Genomic DNA, 18,376 nt, shown 5'->3' on the forward strand with positions numbered 1-18,376 from the left:
CTGCGTCATTTGCACTCTCATCAGCCACGGATAGTGGCCATTTTTACACTTGCCATGTCGGTCTTCAGTTTCAGCCGTGCTTGGATGAGGGTGGGGGCATGTCATCGTGAGTTTACTTTGGATGACACTGAGCACTGTTTCCTGTTCTTATTGGCTATCAGTACATCTTTGGTGAAGTATTTACGTCTTTTGTTTATTTTGAAATAGACTTGTTATTGTTATATTGTTTTGTGCATTTTGAAATAGACTTGTCTTGTCATGGTCCATTTGCAGGAGTTCTCTGTTTACCGGTGCTATGGTTTGAATGTGTTTTCCCCACAGTTCATGTGTTGGAAACTTGGCCCCCAATGCAGCAGTGTTGGAAGGTGCCCAATAGGTGGTGTCGGGGTCATGGGGGCATGACCCTCATGAATGGATAAATGCCATGACTGAGGCGGTGGGTTCCTTATAAAAGAATGAGTTTGGGTGAAACCCTGTCTCTACTAAAAATACAAAAATTAGCCAGGTGTGGTGGCATGTGCCTGTAATCCCAGCTACTCGGGAGGCTGAGGCAGGAGAATAGCTTGAACCAGAGAGGCGGAGTTTGCAGTGAGCCGAGATCATGCCACTGCACTCCAGCCTGGTGACAGAGTGAGACTCCGCCTCAAAAAAAAAAAAAAAAAAAAGATAAGTTTGGTCTGTTTTGCACCCTCCCTCCCCACCTCCACCTCCCACCTTCCATCATGGGATGATGCAGCCAGAAGGGTCTTGCCAGATGTGGCTCCTTGATCTTGAACTTCGCAGCCTCCAGAACTGTGAGAAATACACGTCTGTTCATTGTAAATCACCCACTCCTAGGTATTCTGTTATAGCAGCACAACACGGATTAAGACAAGTCATTTGTGGGATGTATGCATTGCCCCTGTGTTCTCCCAGTCTGTGGCCACGGATTAGGACAAGTCGTTTGTGGGATGTACGCATTGCCCCTGCGTTCTCCCAGTCTGTGGCCACGGATTAGGACAAGTTGTTTGTGGGATGTGTGCATTGCCCCTGCGTTCTCCCAGTCTGTGGCCTTTTCATTTTCTTAATGGTGTCATGAGATGAGTAGAAATATTAAATTTTGATGAGCCATTGAATCATTTTTAAATGGTTGGTCCATTTTGTGTCCTACCTGAAGATCCATAAGATCTTTTCTTATATTTTATCCTAGAAACTTTATAATGTTTACACTTAAGTCTATGATCCATCTGAAATTCCTAAATTCTATTTTAATCCTAATAGTTTATTTGTAGATAATTTTGGGTTTTTAAACATATATAATCATATGGTCTATAAATAATCAGTTTTTCCTCCCTCAATCCTTATACTTTTTGTTTTCATAACCTATAACACTTGTTAGATGCTGCAGTACAATGCTGAACAGACTATGGAGAGTCGAATATTTTCATGCACCCTTATCAGTATCCAATAGAACAAGCAGATAAAAAAAAATCAGTAACAAATATGACCTAATTGACATCTGCAGAACATTACATCAGTGAAACCAGAACATGTTCTTAGCAAGTGCTCATAGAACATTTACCAAAATATACAATGCTGGACCGTGAAGCAAGTGTTTGAAAATCTTAAGCCATAAAAATAAAATAGATTATGTTTTAAGGCCACGGTGGAATTAAACTTTAGTTATAATAAAAAGAAAACCAGAAAGTCCCCAAATATTTGAAAGGTAAACCTAACTTTTCTAAATATCCCATGGGTCAAAGAGGGAATCACAATGGAAAATCCCAACTCTTCCATATCCGGGTTTACGAAAATAGGGATGTATCTGTGAGGAACGCCTGAATAAAGCAGACAGACCTATCGGAGCTCCAAATCAGAGGATTTTCTGCCCAACCTGCCTGGAAGGCATTGCCCTGTGGCCCTACTCCACAGCGTCCCTGGCTGCCCTGAGTTTAGGGCAGGTGAAAATGATGACTTGTTTATTCCATACACAGGACTATTTCCTCTTATCTCTAGTCTACTTTTTTAGAAAACATTACAAGTATCAGGATTTTCTCATCGTATTTAGGTAAACAAGAACTAATTCAGTTGACCTTTTTACTTCTGTTGACCAAGACCATTAATTGTCTGTGCAGAAGACCTTTGAAGAAGGTACCCAAAGAACCCTAGGAATAGAAACCTAAAATAAGTTTTCTAATCTTAAGGTGGCTGAGAGGAAACACGTTTTTCAATTGATTCATAAAAACAACTCAGTCTGATTTCATAAAATTAGCAAGTGTGAATAATAAACATTGAAAACATATCACCTTACCTACGGTTATTTTTTCCAACCATTGTAGTCCTTCTATGTTGACTATGATTTTTATGTAGTCCAACATTTTCAGGGAAATAACATTCTTGAGCACACAAGCCTTAAGGGCAGTTAATATTTAGATTGATTTCGTGATACTTCGCATCCCAAATAGCTCTTTGTATTTCTTCTTTAAAACAAGTGAAAGGGACTAGAAATCTCTAAGAAGTCTGATTGTTCTAAAACGCTGACTTAAAATTACTTCTATGATTCGGAGATTTGGGTAGGACAAGGCGTAAGAATAAATCCAGCATCTGAGAACACACGTGTTAAATGTGCTGACCAGGTAATAGATAACATCCTTCAGTTATTTTGGTTAAAAATATCTTTGTTTCTGTTTTTTTTTTTTCTTTAATAGTAATTATAACGATAATTTGTTTCCTTTTTAAAGGTATAAGATAAATAAATGCTCAAAGAAAACAATTCCAATAACTCATTCGCTGGAAAGGTCCCGGGAAAAACGAGCGCTTCCTGGCAAGAAGCAAGCTTCAAAAACTGCCTCGGAAACGTGGCTGAAGTCATCGCATTTCCAAACGCCCAAGGCTTGGCTGGTCCAGGGCAGCTGGCGCGGAAGACCCGGAACGCCCTGTGGGCAGGGCCAGCTGCGGACGGAGGGACTGGGTCTCAAGGGACGGGTCGGGTGGGGTCCCAACGCCCCCTCCTCGCGTGGGCGCACCTCGGGGTGTCCGCAGGGAGGGGCGATGTTCTGGGGGGAGGGGGAGGGTCTGCCCGGCGCCCCCTCCCGCAAATGAGCTCAGCCCGTGGGGGTCCGCAGAGAGGGGCGATGCTCTGGGAGAGGGTTAGGGTCAGCCTGGCGCCCCCTCCCCAAGGGGTGCAGATCTGAGCCGGGAGCAGGCTCTGCCGGGAGGGTCCAGATGCTGCGGGCGGGGAGGGCACTGGGTCTGCCCAGCGCCCCCTCCCCAAGTGCGCGCGGCCCGGGGTCCGCGGGGCAGGCGATGATCCCGGGGCTGGAGCCTCTGCCGCGCGCCCCCTCCCACGCGTGCGCAGCCCGGGCGGGGCGTTGGGCCGCGGGAGGGGGCGCGGGCGGCCACGTGGCCTCGAAGGAATGCGCGGGCGCGAGGGCAGGGCGCTGCCGAGAAACCGGCAGGTGCCGCGGCCAATGGGCGCCCGGAACGGTCTGGGCCCGCCAATGACAGCGCGGTGGGTGGAGCCGGCTGTCCGGGCGGGAGGGGCCGGGCGCATCCCTGTAGCCGGCGGGCGCGCGGTCCGGGACGGACGGGGTCGTGGGGGACGCGGGGGACGCCGGGGGACAGCAGGGGGCTGCGGGCCGCGTCCTGGCCGCCGAGGTGAGTGTGAGCCCCGTGGGCCGTGGGTCCCCTCGCGGGCTTCTGGTTTCCTTGGAGTGTTGCACTTCTGCCCGGCTCCCCCGAAGACGCTGGGTCCCACCCCGAGGTGGCTGCGCCCCCGACCCCCTGCGCAGACGTTTCAGGGAAGGGGTCGAGACCCCCCCCAGCAGCTCCCCCTTCCGCGGCGCCCCCGGCCCCGCAGGATAACCGCGCGGGCCTGGGCGGGGGGAGCAGGGACTGGCAGCAGGGACCCCTGGCCCCAGGGTCAGGAGCGAACCCCAATCGGCTGAAGGAGCCGGAGGGTCGAGCGGGCTGCGCCTGGGGGTCGTGCAGTAACTTAGATTTTCCGGTAACGGAGAATAACGCGATCCGCCTCAGGATGGAGAGAAGGACTGGTGTAAGGAAAGCCGGCGTCTTTTCCCCGCACCCCACCTGTCCCCGTGTACCCCACCTGTCTCTCAGCACCCCCTGTTCACTCTGCACCCCACCAGCTACCCGCACCCCACCTGTCCCCCTGCACCCTACCTGTTTATCCTGCACCCCACCTGTCCCCTGCACCCCACCTGTCCCCCTGCACTCCACCTGTCCCCCCGAACCCCACCTGTCCCCTCGCACCCCACCTGTCCCCCTGAACCCCACCTGCCCCCCTGCATCCCACCTGTTCCCCCTGTACCCACCTGTCCCCCCACACCCCACCTGTCTCCCTGAACCCCACCTGTCCCCTCACACCCCACCTGTTCCCCCTGTACCCCACCTTTCCACCTGTACCCCACCTTTCCACCTGCACCCACCTGTCCCCCACATCCCACCTGTCCCCCCGCACCTCACCTGTCCCCCTTCACCCCATCTGTCCCCCTGCACCCCACCTGTTTCCCCTGTACCTCACCTGTCCCCCTGCACCCCACCTGTTCATCCTGCACCCCATCTGTTCCCCATACCCCAGCTATTCTCCTTGCACCCCACCTGTCTCCCTGTACCTCACCTATCTCCCTGCACCCCACCTGTTCATCCTGCCTGTCTCCCTGCCATCCCACCTGATCCCCCATACCCCACCTGATCCCCCATACCTCACCTGATCCCAGATACCCCACCTGTTCCCCTGCACCCTACCTGTTCCGCCATACCCCACCTGTTCACCTTGCACCCCACCTGTCCCACTGCACCTCACCTGTCCCCCCACACCCCACCTATTTACCCTGCACCCCAGCTGTCCCCCGCACACCAGCTGTCCCCCCACGTTCCACCTGTTCCCCTGCACCCTACAGCCTGCTGGTGCCCAAGAAACCAAGGTAGATTCTGAGGAAAGCTGCCCTAGGTCCGCAGGCACCTTGCCCACCTGTCCTGGTCCCACTCCCCCTCCATGGGCCCCTGGGCACTGAAGGTGAAGTCTGAGTAACCCTCCAGACTGTGGTCAGGAGGTCACGTTCCCAGGCAGCGGTGGACGAACTTGCTGCCGTCTAATACTGATTCCAGTCACTAACTTTTGCTACAGGTAAAAATTCTCATTGACTCAAGATGCGATGGGTTTTAATTCTTTTCTCTGGTTAACCATAACCTGAGTACGGACTGGTCTGTATTCTAGATTCTGTGCAGCAGTGACTTGATTTCCATATAGTTGGAATCAAGGAGGAACAATTTCACTGCTGCTATAGCAGTGGAATGCTGCGAGGAGGAACAGTTTCACCGCTGCTGATTAATAATATGTTTTGAACACCTGCTTTGTAGAAAATAATTTTTATTAGAAAAGAGAGATGATGACTGAGGTTTACACGTGGCATATTTTATAAAATATACTTTGTCCCTCTCTGTCGCGCACAGCATCTATTTGTTGTCTTTAGCAGCCAACATCGGCAGTTATGGAGGCTGTAAATTTTCATTGTCAGTTAAGACTTCCAGGATTTCTCAGCAGTAAGAAAAGTCATTTGTATAAGGTGCTATTTGTAATTCATTAGTTGTAGACAGTTGGGGGTGAAGTAAAGTTAAAAGTTATTCAAAATAGCTTTTTATGTTTTTAAAAGTTGATGCTTGACTTCCGGATGTAACCACATTTGTCTTCTGGGTGCTTTGGTGTGCTGCCTTTCCTCTGCAGTTTGTGTGTGCGTACGTGTGGGTGTGTGTGTATGTGCTTGTGTGCATGTGTGTGCGTGTGTGTTTGTGTATGTGTTTGTGTTTGTGCATGCGTTTGTGTGGGTGTGCATGTGTTTGTGTGCATGTGTGTGCGCGAGTGTGTGTGCGTGTGTGTGTTTGTGCGTGCGTTTGTGTGTGTGCATGTGTTTGCGTGTGTGTGCGCGAGTGTGTGTGTGCGTGTGTGTGTGCGCGTTTGTGTGTGCGTGTGTGTGTGTGTGAGTTGTAGATGGAGGCATTGGGGGGTGTGGAGGGTGTGGAGTTAGAGACCTGGGTTGAGGTGGGGAAGCTTTTCCCCGAGGCTGTGGGTCCAGGCTTCTCACGGAACTTGAGGGTGCTTACTTACGACGTTGCTAGAAGGCATCGTACGGGGAAGTGCTTCTTAAATGAAACATGTTTGGCGTAAATTAGAGCAAACTGGAAGTGCGCTAATGACAGCTGTATTCTGTAAGCGACGTGAAAACGTCATAGCGAGATGTAAGAAAGTGCTGGTGTAGGGCCCGTCATTCTTTACTGCACAGTGCATGGCAGGAAGCAGACGAAGAACAGCTTGGATCTGGAGATGCTCAGAGAATCTGTGTTTCATGCGTGCGTGGTTTATCGTTTCCCTGGATAGAAAGATAAGTGGCATGAAATAAGACAGAAGAGAAGCATAGCTGTTAGTCGTTCATGAGGGAGAATTTCAGCTCCCTCCCTTAACCAGGCTTTCTGGGAGTGTAATTTTGGAAGTTTCTGGGAGCTCTGCAGTGGAAGTGGGTGGGGCTGTCAAGGGTCTGAGAGGCGGGGAGAGCAGAGGCAGGTAACCAGGAGGGGGCCTTGCCTGGGTTGCAGACAGGGCCACAGCCCCAGGTCCATCTGGGGAGGGGCAGAGCTACCTGTAAGGATAGGTGTGGCAAAGGAGCCCTGGGAGAGTGCCCTGCCACCAGCCCCCACCTTGACACACACACACTTCTGCTACGTCTGCCACCGCACTCTGCTTCGTCCTGTTCATAGTTGCCAGGCTTGGACATTTGGTTTTGGTTCTGTTTGTTTGTTTTCTGTGAGTTTTCAAAATTTTGATCATAAAATTATTATTATTTTTTTAATGGAATCTCGCTCTGCTGCCCAGGCTGGAGTGCAGTGGAGGGATCTCGGCTTGCTGCAGTCTTTGCCTCCCAGTTTCAAGCGATTCTCCTGCCTCAGCCTCCCGAGTAACTGGGATTACAGGCACCCACCACCATGCCTGGCTAATTTTTGTATTTTTAGTACAGATGGGGTTTTGCCATGTTGGTCAGGCTGGTCTTGAACTCCCGAACTCAAGTGACCCACCTGCCTCGGCCTCCCAAAGTGCTGGGATTACAGGCATGAGCCACCGCGTGCCCAGTCAAAATGATCATTTTTAATCTTGGATGATTCCTGTCCTTCCATCATTGCCATTTCCTGCTTTTTGTTGTGTCACTGGAGTAAAGTAGGCCTGCCAGTAGAAAGTGCTATCTGGGGGTTGTTGATGTTTCATATTTTTGTTAAATGATGTGAAAAAGATGTAAAATGTTATAAAAATGTTTTGACTTCAAAGTTTTTCTCTTTTGTGGGTCACCTTCTGATAGGGGAAATAACTTTGTAAAGTAAAATACGGTGTCCAGAGCTGTGACTGGTGCGGGGGCCCCTGTGAGGGAGCGATGGGGAAGCACGCAGGTTGTTACAGGCGCGTGCAGAGGTGTGTGGCTGTCTGCGAAGAATAGGCCTGGCTACATCAGCATTGGCAGAGGCGCTGGTTACCAGTTTGGCCATTCTAGGTTCTGGTATCTTACGGACTGTCCGTCCCTGGGGACTCACCATGGGGCTTTAATGAAGAAAACAGAAGGAATTGGTTCTGATACCTCAACACTCTGTTTCCACTGACACCTACAGACAGCTGAGCCTTTTCAGCACGCGGTGAGTCAGGGCGAGTCAGGCTCCTGCAAGTCGTATAGGTTGCTTCTGTGCTGAGGTCATGTTCTTTGTTCCGTTTTGTGCCTGTGGCTTGTTGTCCAGCTGTGGGGGACAGACCCTTACACTTGGATGTGGTCACTATTATTATGTTGTAGAAAAGCAGTGTGGACATTTACTTTGGAATATAAATACCAAAAGGAAAACTTCAAAGTGTTCAAAGTGAATTTTGAACTTTTGTCCTCTCTTACTGAGGTGGGTGATTAAGAGTGGACTACACAGGAAAGGCCAAGGAATGACATTGTGATAAATGGTGGCATGCACACTTACTGTTTTATTCTATTGTTCGCTTATTTGTTTTTTTTTCTGAAAGGAAAATAAAGCAGTGATTTCTGTGCAGTTTCTGATTTTCTGTAAGGAACATGAGAAAAGGGAGCCCAAAGAGCATTACATAAGCTAACGTGGTATTCAGTGCATATCTGAGCGGAGGGAGGCTGGAAGGCCTTGAGTGTTGGAGAGGAAGCAGGCGGCAGGGCCTCCAGCACACCTTGCGGGGGCGGCAGCCATCCCGGCAAGGCTGAGCGCTCCCTGCCTCCACAGTAGCTCACGTCCGGCCTGAGCTGGGTCGTCCGATAGGATACCTGCGTGGGACGTGCAGACACAACCCAGGGAGCTCCAGCGTTAATGACACTCCAGGTTCAGAAGCTTGGTCTGTTTTGTGTGAGAAGCGCTGAGCTATGACAGAAGGAATGTGCTGGGTCTTCCTCATTGCGCGTGCAGGTCTGAGCCTGGCTGGGTCCGCGGCTTGGGACCAGTGGGATGTTGTAAGGCTGGACCTGTGGGCGGTTGCCCTGTGTGGGCCGGGCCCGCTTGAGGTCCGCTGAGGGCTGGAGCCAGCCCCTGACCCTGGCCAGCCCGCTTGCTGCAGGAGTGATAAGGAAAAGAAAGTCGACTCATGCTTTGTGCTCAGGCACTTGGCTCAGCAGGTCCGTGGGAAGCAGCCCACACGGGAGGCCCTGATCCACGTCCAGCTGCCGTCTATGCCTCCCTGGAAGCCGCGGCTTCATGGCTTCATGTCATTAGTGTGGGCTCTGTGCACTCAGCCAGCACAGGCACTTCTCGAAGAGCAGGGTTGAAGAGAATTCCTTTCTCTGGAAGCTCTTGTCCCGTGTTATGTAGAATAGGTCACTTTTCAGCTGCAGCAGAAGTCTAAACTAGCACTCGCAGGTGCCAAGGGCTGCACAGCGGTGCAGCGGTCACTCATGGTCCCGAATCCAGGCTCCGTGGGGGAAGAACGCACAGCGAGGCCTGTGGAGGCTGCTGGGACCGTGGCAGGCACCCTGCTCCTGGAACGGCGTTTAGACATGCACATTTCTCCATGATTTAATAGGAAGGAATGAAAGGTGCAGCTTTTTGCCAGCTGATGAAAGTATCTGGGGAGCGAGTCATAGCGTAGTGGTAGCAAGAAGGAGAAGGTTATGTTTTCCAGTGTGCAGGCTCCAAAGTGATCTCTGCCAACAGTCAGAGGGCTGGAGTTTGGAAGCAGCTCCCACTTGCTGTAAAGAGCCGCTTCCCTGCTCTGTTCTGTCTGCAGCAGCAGCCGGCCCCAGAGGGCAAGGACTCCTGGTGACAAGAGGAGAATCAGGCGAAGGCAAGGGAGGGAGGCCGTGTGCGTGCACCTGTAATCCCGGGAGATTTCCAGTGCATTCCGCAGGCATGCGTGGCAGGCGGCTCATTTCCCGTGGGGCTCAGGCGGCTGTCCTTGGTGGGCACTTGACTCCTGGGTGTGGCTTCTGTCCAGCATCCAGGCTGCCAGGAGCCTCCGGGGGCTGTGCAAGCACCTGCAAGCACCTTCTTGGTCCCTCGAGGCCTTTCGCTGTTGGCTTAGATTTAGTGCCCTTTTGTGCTTATGTGTTTTCAAATCAAGTTTTTATACTTAAAATATACATTCTATAAAAAGAAACAACCTTTTACACATGAGGAAAATCTACTTGTGGCCATATGACAAGCACCGACAAATCTGGAAATGGCCTATTAAGAGACAGGTGTTCATGAATACTGCCCCATGCTAAGTACTAAGTGCTCTCACACCCCAAGACAGGGCGTGGACCTCAGAGGCCATGTGCTTGCCCTGGGGGACGGGCATCCTTGTGTTTAGGAAAGATGATTTAAAGCGTAAAGTAACATGATGAAAAGCTGTGGAGAAATAATACACGGGGCTACAAAGTGCGGCGAGGAGGGCTACATGAACGGGAGCCATGGCAGGTGAGGCACCAAGAGAATGGGGTTATTGCCTGAAATGCCAATGGAGCCGAGAGATGAGTTGAGCCCACGTCCACGGAAACCCATTCCCAGTGGGAGGAACAGCGACTGCGTGGCCCTGAGGCGGCCGCCCAAGCACGTCCGGGAACAGCAGGTCGGCCAGGGCTGGAGGGCCCAAGGCGAGAGGGGACTGGTGAACACCAGGTCAGCGGAGAACCACGTGGGAAGAAGCCGTGGAGGCTCCACGTGTCAGAGTGGCTGGAAGGGCCACAGGCCAGACCCATGGAGGGACAGTGTGGGAGAGCCACGGAGGGGCCACGCAACAGCTGTAGCAGACAGGGTGATGGGCATCCATGGAGGGGCAGTGTGTGGTGGCTGTGGAAGGACAGTGTGACATCTGTGGAGGGACTGTGTGACGGCCGCGGAGGGACAGTGGCAGCCGTGGAGGGATAGTGTGATGGCTGTGGAGGGACAGTGGCAGCCGTGGAGTGATGGTGTGATGGCCGTGGAGGGACAGTGGCAGCTGTGGAGGGACAGTGTGATGGCTGTAGAGGGACAGTGGCAGCCGTGGAGGGACAGTGTGATGGCTGTGGAGGGACAGTGTGATGGCTGTGGAGGGACAGTGTGATGGCTGTGGAGGGACAGTGGCAGCCGTGGAGGGACAGTGTGATGGCTGTGGAGGGACAGTGGCAGCCGTGGAGGGACAGTGGCAGCCGTGGAGGGACGGTGTGACATTTGTGGAGGGACAGTGGCAGCCGTGGAGGGACCATGCACAGTGAGTGGTGACCGACTTGGGACGTGAAGGCCGCTCCGTGCTGCTGGGATTGCGGAGCCCTGTGCTGCGGATCATGTACTGCTGTGTGGGTCGTGCACTGCTTGCTCCTGGGCACCTGCACAGGGTGCTCCTGACGGAGTCACTTTTCAGGATGTTGACTTTCATATCGATGACAGGCGGCTTTTTCTCCTTCTCACCATGGGGTCCTATGGGGCTGTGGCCCTGGGTCAGGAGAGCCCTGGAGGATGGTGCATGGCCGGATGGAGTTGGACGGGCGCCCTTCCTGCAGCTGCCTGTGGGAACCAGCAAGTGGGGAGGAGGGGAGGGTGGTGCCCGAGCCTGTGGCCGGGCCGGGCCGGGACTGAGTGTGGGGACAGGAGTCTGTGGAATGCGGTGCTTCCTCCCGGCTGTGGGGCTGGAGGCGCAGCGATGACCTCGAGGGTGGTTTAGTCCACGCAGGGGGTCCTGTGGCCCCTGCTCTGCTGGTGTCTGAGGGGCAGCCGCGGTCAGGTCACCGCTGTGTTCCACACGAGTCTCCCAAGGGCTCCGAGGGGCGGAGCGTCTGCAGATGCCCGGAGGGGTCGCGGGGTGGGGGGCGCGCGTTGTGCCCAAGGCTGTGTCGAGGGTCACGTGCAACCGCCCCTGCTGTGGACAGAGAGACAGGCAGAGGCAGAGACACACAGAGACAGAGGCAGAGAGACAGAGGCAGAGACACAGAGACAGAGGGAGACAGAGACAGAGGCAGAGACACAGAGACAGAGGGAGACAGAGACAGAGGCAGAGAGACACAGAGACAGAGGCAGAGGCAGACAGAGGCAGAGAGACAGGCAGAGGCAGAGAGACAGGCAGAGGCAGAAAGACAGAGGCAGAGGGAGACAGAGACAGAGAGACAGGCAGAGGCAGAGAGAGACAGAGACAGAGAGAGAGGCAGAGGCAGAGAGAGACAGAGGCAGACAGAGTCAGAGACCGAGGCAGGCTACAGTCCAGGGTCTTCAGCCACTGCTGCTACGTCCGCCCCAACCATGGCCCTCACGGCTGCCCCTCGCTCCTCCTTGGCGCCGTTACCACCTTCGAGCCCCTCAATGGGATTCCCCCCCGCCGGATGCCCGCCGTGCTCTCCGGTGTCTTCCTAGCTCCGAGTCAGTCCCCGATCCACGCCAGGCCCCGGGCAGTCCCCAGGCCGCTGCTGCTCCCATGCCCAGCCCGGCTTACTGAACCGTTTCCAGTGAGCGCCTCCTTTCCTGCAGATCCTGGCCCCACTGCCTTCTTTAGGAAGCCCTCCTGGCTGCTGACCCCTGTCCCCAGCTCCCCGGGCTGCGTCCTTGGGAGGGAGTTGTGGCTGGCACCGTGCACCTCAGCCTCCATTGCGATGATGACTCCTCCCCAAGTGTACGGCACATAGCGTTGGTGGGGAGTCGTGTCGGGGCTGCTGGGGGACCCCCAATGACCACTCCTGCTTAGGGGCACTAGAGAAGGGGAGACAGGCGGACACACGCATCTTCAGCCCTCCCGGGGAAGGGTAATCAGGGCTGGGCTGCCAGCAGCGACTGCAGAGGCCTGGGGCACGCAGCTGTCTGGATGCCACCCTTGCCCATCAGGGGTGGACTCTCACGGGGCAGGCAGCTCTGGCCAGATGAGTGGACACTGCGGCGGCGGGTCCGGGGCTGCTCGTCCCCTCCCCAGTGTGTGGTGCAGAGAGGGGCACACATGCTCTGGGCCCGGACGGGTTGATTCTGACCCGGTTAGGAGCTCGTGACTGACCGTTTTATAAAACCCTTGTGAAACGGAATATGCATTTGCTTCTCTTTTCACTTTTTTTTCCTCTTCTGGGAACGTGCAGCAGCAGGGAGAAGGTCCTGTGGAGACGGTCTCAGTCTGAGGTGAGCAGAGTGTAATGGTGAGAAGGTGGCAGAGGTGGAGACACGGGCCCAGGGACGACCCTGGAGAGAGAGGCTGCTGGGTGCCATGCGCCCTGAGACTCAGTCACAGCTGTGCTCTGAGGCCAAATCCAGGTGGTCACAAAACACAAACCCAGGACAGCGGCGTTCTCCCAAGTCTTAGAGAAGAAGCTCTTTCCTCCCTCCTTCGCTCTGCCTGTCCGTCCATCCATCCCCTTTGTCTCCTCACAGGCCTCTGGAAACATTGGGTAGAAAGGGCTGGCGTGTTTGGCTTGCTGTGGCGTTTGGTTGAGTTAACCATAATATCCCAGAAGGACTCCCGCTGTAGACTTTGCATCCTTTTACGTTTCTCCCTCATGGATTTATTTCTTGAGTTGGAACCTTATGGATGTGAATCGACCGGGCGCAGAATGCCGGGGCCGCAGGGGTTTCCTGGCTCCCGTGGTGCGTCCGGGGTGGGATGTCCAGAGGCCACGCAGCCTTGGACACTGGCCACCCAGCACCCGGCTCCCGGCCCCAGGCTCCTGGGCTCTGTCCTTGGGGCCACTTCACTCTCAGGTGGGAGGACGGAGGAAATGGCCCCGGCATCATTCGCCAGGTGGGTCCGCCGTGACGCTGAGCTCCGCTCGGTCGGGGGGTGCTGGGCAGTGATGGCCCCCGGCCTGTGTCTGGCAAGGCACTGGGACATCCCACGCTCGTGCAGTCTGTGGCGTGGACACAGGATGTGGGTGGTTCAGCCTGCCGCCCCCACCTTTGCAGGGCCGTGGAGGCCGGAGGAGTGGACGATAGGAAACCGACCAGGGGGCCCAGGATGCTCGAGGCCCAAGTGCCGGACAGGGCTGAGCAGTAAGTGAAGAGCGGAGCACTTCACGGGCACAGAGCCTGTGTCTGCCCCGGGCGCGTCTCTGAAGCTACGCGGCAGCCCTGGGAGTCGGTGCCGTCCCTGTGCAGCGGAGGCCGTGGGGGCACAGGCAGGTCGAGGGCCTCTGTGGCTGGGAAGTTCTGGGCTGGGGCAGATGCAGACGGGCTCCCGGCACAGTCTCCAGCCCTGCCGCCCCCGGCTGCTTCCCAGGTAGAGGCCCGAGGTCACGGTGACTTCCCCCTGTGCCAGAGTCAGCATGACAGCTCGCACTAGCGCCGCTCACGCCGGCCTGAAGCACTGACTGTGGAAAGGTGCCCGTGGAACGTCCGTGGGTCTTCGGCCAGTGTCCTTCCCACCCTGCAGTCCTCCTGGATGAGCTCCCCTGAGCTCCTTTTGCAGGCCAGAATACACGGTGAAAGGCACAAACAGCACGACTGCAGCACAGGTGCGGGTGTGTCCCCACAATCATGCTGAACAGTGTCAGGGAGCGCAGTGGCTGTGCTGTCTGTAAACACTTGTGGAAGGTGGGGCTGCGGCCTGACGCACACGGCATGAAACGGTCCTTCAGCCTCGGTGTCTCTGGGCTCCTTCTCTGACTGAATGCATCATCTTTTTGTTTAAAACCACAATCCAGGCTGGGTGCGGTGACTCACGCCTGTAATCCCAGCACTTTGGGAGGCCGAGGCGGGTGGATCACGAGGTCAGGAGATCGAGGCCATCCTGGCTAACACGGTGAAACCCCGTCTCTACTAAAAATACAAAAAATTAGCCGGGCATGATGGCGGCGCCTGTAGTCCCAGCTACTCGGGAGGCTGAGGCAGGAGAATGGCGCGAACCCGGGAGGCGGAGCTTGCCATGAGCCTAGATTGTGCCACTCACTCCAGCCTGGGCAAGAAGAGCGAGACTCTGTCGCAAAAAAAAAAAAAAAAAAAAAAAACAAAAACAAAAAACCACAATCCAAATCCAAATGCACAATGAAATCTTTCATTAGATGCTTAAATTGGAAAATGACAGCAATCATGAAACAAAGCCTGCAGCCGGGCAGGTGTGAGCTCATGCTGCTGGGGATAGAGTGTGTGGAAAGTGGAGTCTTCTGCTCTGCCCTCAGAGTCCATCTCATCTGCACCAGGGCGAGGAGAGTGAGCCCCAGCCCAGCCCCACCACTGAAAATGATGCCCGTGAGGTCCAGGTGAGTCACCCGTGGGGAGTTGCCCGCCACGTGGGCTGACGCTGCTGGAAGATTGCACAGAGAAGGCAGGCTCTGGACCCCCAGGCTTCAGGGAGCTGGGATGTTTTGTGTGGCCTGGAGGTTCTAGGGACACAGAAACTTCTCACAGCAGGTCTGAGTTGGGGGAGCAGGCTGTGGGGAGAGGAGTGCGTGCTGCCGTGGGCTGTGTAGGGTGCACAGGCAGCTCTGAGTCCAGAAACAAAGGCATGGTTTCTGTGTCAGCCCCTGATGTGGTTTGGCTGTGTCCCCACCCAAATCTCAACTTGAATTGTATCTCCCAGAATTCCCACGTGTTGTGGTGGGGACCCAGGGGGAGGTAACCGAATCCTCGGAGCTGGTCTTTCCTGTGCCATTCTCCTGATAGTGAATACGGCCATGAGATCTGATGGGTTTATCAGGGGTTTCCACTTTTGCTTCTTCCTCATTTTCTCTTGCCACCACCATGTAAGAAGTGCCTTTCGCCTCCCACCATGATTCTGAGGCCTCCCCAGCCATGTGGAACTGTAAGTCCAATTAAAACTTTTTGTTCCCAGTCTCAGGTACGTCTTTATCAGCAGCGTGAAAGCGGACTAACACAGCCTCCTAGAAATTTTCCTTCTTAGGAATGCAGTTTTTAAGAGACACTAATTTGGAAGGAAATTTCTGGAGTTTGCAGTGTGCCTGACACTTGTGTACGTGTCAGGATGCCGGTGGTAGGGCAAGGCCTGGGCCAGAGTCTTGACAGTCGCTTCCCAGCTGTAGAGCCAGGGGCTGCTGTGGGCTGCGCCGAGCCTCAGGCGGGGTGGGGACGTGCTTTCCGCACAGGGCTGCCCTGCAGACTTGCAGAGCTGATCCAGGCAGACGACGTGGTGGCTGCTGGGTGAAGGGTGAGCTGTCACCCTTAAAAAGGGCCAGGCATAAAAAGGAATAATGCCCAGGCTTGTTCGTCTTTCCGTTGGTCCTAAGATTATCAGTGGAAAAATGAGAAATCAATTTGACTCATTTTTATGCATTTTAGCAGAGAAACAAATAGCATGAATGAGATTTACACAGTGTGGTTAAAAAAGTGGAGAGTAAACAACAGGGCTTAAGGAAAAGAATTCTCTGAAGACACAGAAAGCCGTGTGGCTGTCAGGTAGAGCATGCTAGTGTGGTGTTCATTGTTGAACAGACGCGGCAGGCGGACGGCTGGTCTTCTCCAGGGCAGGAAGGGGGAAGGGTGTGCTTCTGACCCTGCCACTCGCTCACCGCCTTTGCGAACGGAGCGTGGGTCACGAGGGGAGGGCGCTGGTTTTCTCTGAAGCCCGAGGACGCCTGGCTCCTCAGCCATGTCGCGTTGCTAATGTTGGGCAGGTGAATCTGTGAGCTCAGTTTCTTCAGCCGGTGAGGACCTGAGGAATGCGTCCCACTGTGAGTGAAGGTGGTGAGGACTCGGGGTCGTGGGGATGCCGCTTCTCACTCTCCCAGGTGCTCTAGGTACGGTTTCCTCCTCCGTCCCCCCTCAGGACTGCGGAGTTCAAAGGTGTTTGTTCATTGTCTCCTCCGCAGAGTTCAGGGCATTTATTCATTGCCTCTTCTTCGTATGATGGACACATCTTTGTCTGTCCTGTTCCTCGAGGTCCTGGTGCACCGTGGAAGGAACAGACGTTGGGCTGGGACCCACTGGGGGTGCCGGGGGCTGCCTGCTGCCTTCCCTTTCTCTAATGGGCCTGGACTCCATCTCCAGCGATCCTGATGTGTGAGATGGTGTTGGTCCTGGTGCCAGCGTCCCAGGGAAAGATGACATCAACCTAAACTCTTGAGGATTCGTAGCTGTGTTGGAGCATTGTTAATTTTCTTTGTTGGGAGATGCTGTAGCTGTGGAACGTACTCTTCTTCCATCTGGCTCTGAGGCCGCCGAGTCATCCCGGCCAGGCTGACGAATGAAGGCGTCCTCTCCTTCCCACAGCCACCCCGCGCCCGCCCAGTCTGGGGAAAAGCCATCCCTCCCTCTGCACTCAGGGCGACAGTCAGCGTCCGGCCCTGCTGCTGTGTGCACGCTGGCGGCAGTCCGCTTCAGACCCCATGTGTTCGCTCCTTCAGAGAGCCTGCGCACTCTTCAGCACAGTTGGTGTTGGCTAAATATTTGTTGACTGAGGCTGAACGGTCATTTTAGGTTTTGTCAGGGTCTCAGAGCCAGTGTGGTCCTCTCTGCCTGTGGGATCCGATTGTCGGAAGCATTGATGCCATCTGGCGTGGGGGCCGTCCGGCGTGGCGGCTGTCTGATGTGGATGCCGTCCGGCGTGGGGGCTGTCTGATGTGGGTGCCGTCCGGCGTGGAGGCTGTCTGGCGTGGATGCTGTCTGGTATGGGGACTGTCCGGTGTGGGGACTGTCCACCGTGGAAGCTGTCTGGTGTGGAAGCTGTCCGATGTGGGGACTGTCTGACGTGGGGACTGTCTGAAGTGGGGACCGTCCGGCGTGTTTGCTGCACTTGTCTCTGAGGATTCCTTTCATGAGCATCATTCTCTCCATTCACCGTTGTGGTCCAAGCACGTCTGTCTGACCTTACCTTGGGAATGACAGCTTTCCCTCAAAGGATGATGTCCTTTGTGGTCCCGTGGAGTCTCTGCTGGGCTGCAGAGGGTGGGCACCTCCCGCCTCACAGGTGCGCTGGCCGGCACTTGGACCGTCTTGTTGCACAGAGAGCTCTCCTGCACAGGCACCCGAAGTGGATCCCGTGACTCCCACTTATTCCAGGTGGAGTGATGACCTCACTTGCCCGTCTCCCGGCCGGCGGGTGGAAGGGCAGAGATGTGCCCGGGCTCTGGGTGCTCACGTCAGCCACCCTCCGTCGGGGCCCAGGCCGGGCTCGGGGTGCTCGCATCAGCCACCCGCCCTCAGCTGTAGCCTTGGGTGAGTGTCTCAAGTCTCCCAACTGGTGGTTTCTCCGTTGAAAAATAATAATAGTCCCCACGTCTCGGAGTTGTGCTGGCGAGGTGGACCTAAAAGGAAAAAGCTAGGGTGAAAGTACTCTATGTAGAGGGTTATTTGGCCGCGTGTGAGGCCTGCAGCCCAGGAGCCTGGATCCAGGCTGCCCTGAACGCACACTGATGAGCAGCGTCTCCAGGGGATTTTGGAAAGCAGAAAGGGGGTCAGGGAGGCTGACAGAAAGCCGTCTGCCAGGAATTCTCATGAGGTGATGGAAACCATCGGTTTATTGGTTAGCGATGACTGTGCATTCTCAAGCTGCAGGGCATGTGGTAGGGTCCAGCGCGGCATCACCAGGCTCTTCCCAGCCACTGGGGGCCACCGCAGGCTGCGTTGAGTGAGCACAGGGTTCCCCGGGAGCACAGAGCGGGGAGCAGGGTGTGGCTGCGACTGTGGCTGCGACTCGTCTGCACATTCTCGGGGCCTGATGATGTGAAAGGGCTCCCGCCCCTCAGACAGAAATTCTGCTCTTTTCTCAGCAGTGCATGTTGAGCTACTTGTGCACGTTGTTGGTGAAATGACCTGAAACCAAGGAACTGAGGCTGCAAGGCGCTGAACCATGAGGCCGGGCGCCGGGGATGGGGCGGGGGTGGTGGCGTGTGGCCTTATGGCACCTGAGCGAGTCTGGGGGATGGAGGGAGAGCAGGTTCAGGGCTGGGAATGCAGGAGGGTAGAAGGGCGGGCACTGGGCTGGGAATGCAGGAGGTGCCACGTCTGAGGTTGGGGGCAGGATCCC

General features: G+C 55.1%; 1 protein-coding gene across 5 annotated transcripts in view; it reads left to right on the forward strand.

Moving 5' to 3' along the window:
- Positions 1-3,540: 3,540 nt before the first annotated feature.
- The window catches only part of ARHGEF10 (Rho guanine nucleotide exchange factor 10), a 137,502-nt gene continuing 122,666 nt past the window's right edge, over positions 3,541-18,376 (forward strand). For all 5 annotated transcript variants that reach the window (XM_073017913.1, XM_073017915.1, XM_007961584.3 and 2 more), the window contains exon 1: positions 3,541-3,636. The gene's annotated coding sequence lies outside the window, so the exon portion shown is untranslated. The remainder of the gene's footprint in view (positions 3,637-18,376) is intronic.

This window comes from Chlorocebus sabaeus, chromosome 8 (assembly GCF_047675955.1).
Source record: "Chlorocebus sabaeus isolate Y175 chromosome 8, mChlSab1.0.hap1, whole genome shotgun sequence".
Taxonomy (NCBI): Eukaryota; Metazoa; Chordata; class Mammalia; order Primates; family Cercopithecidae; genus Chlorocebus; species Chlorocebus sabaeus.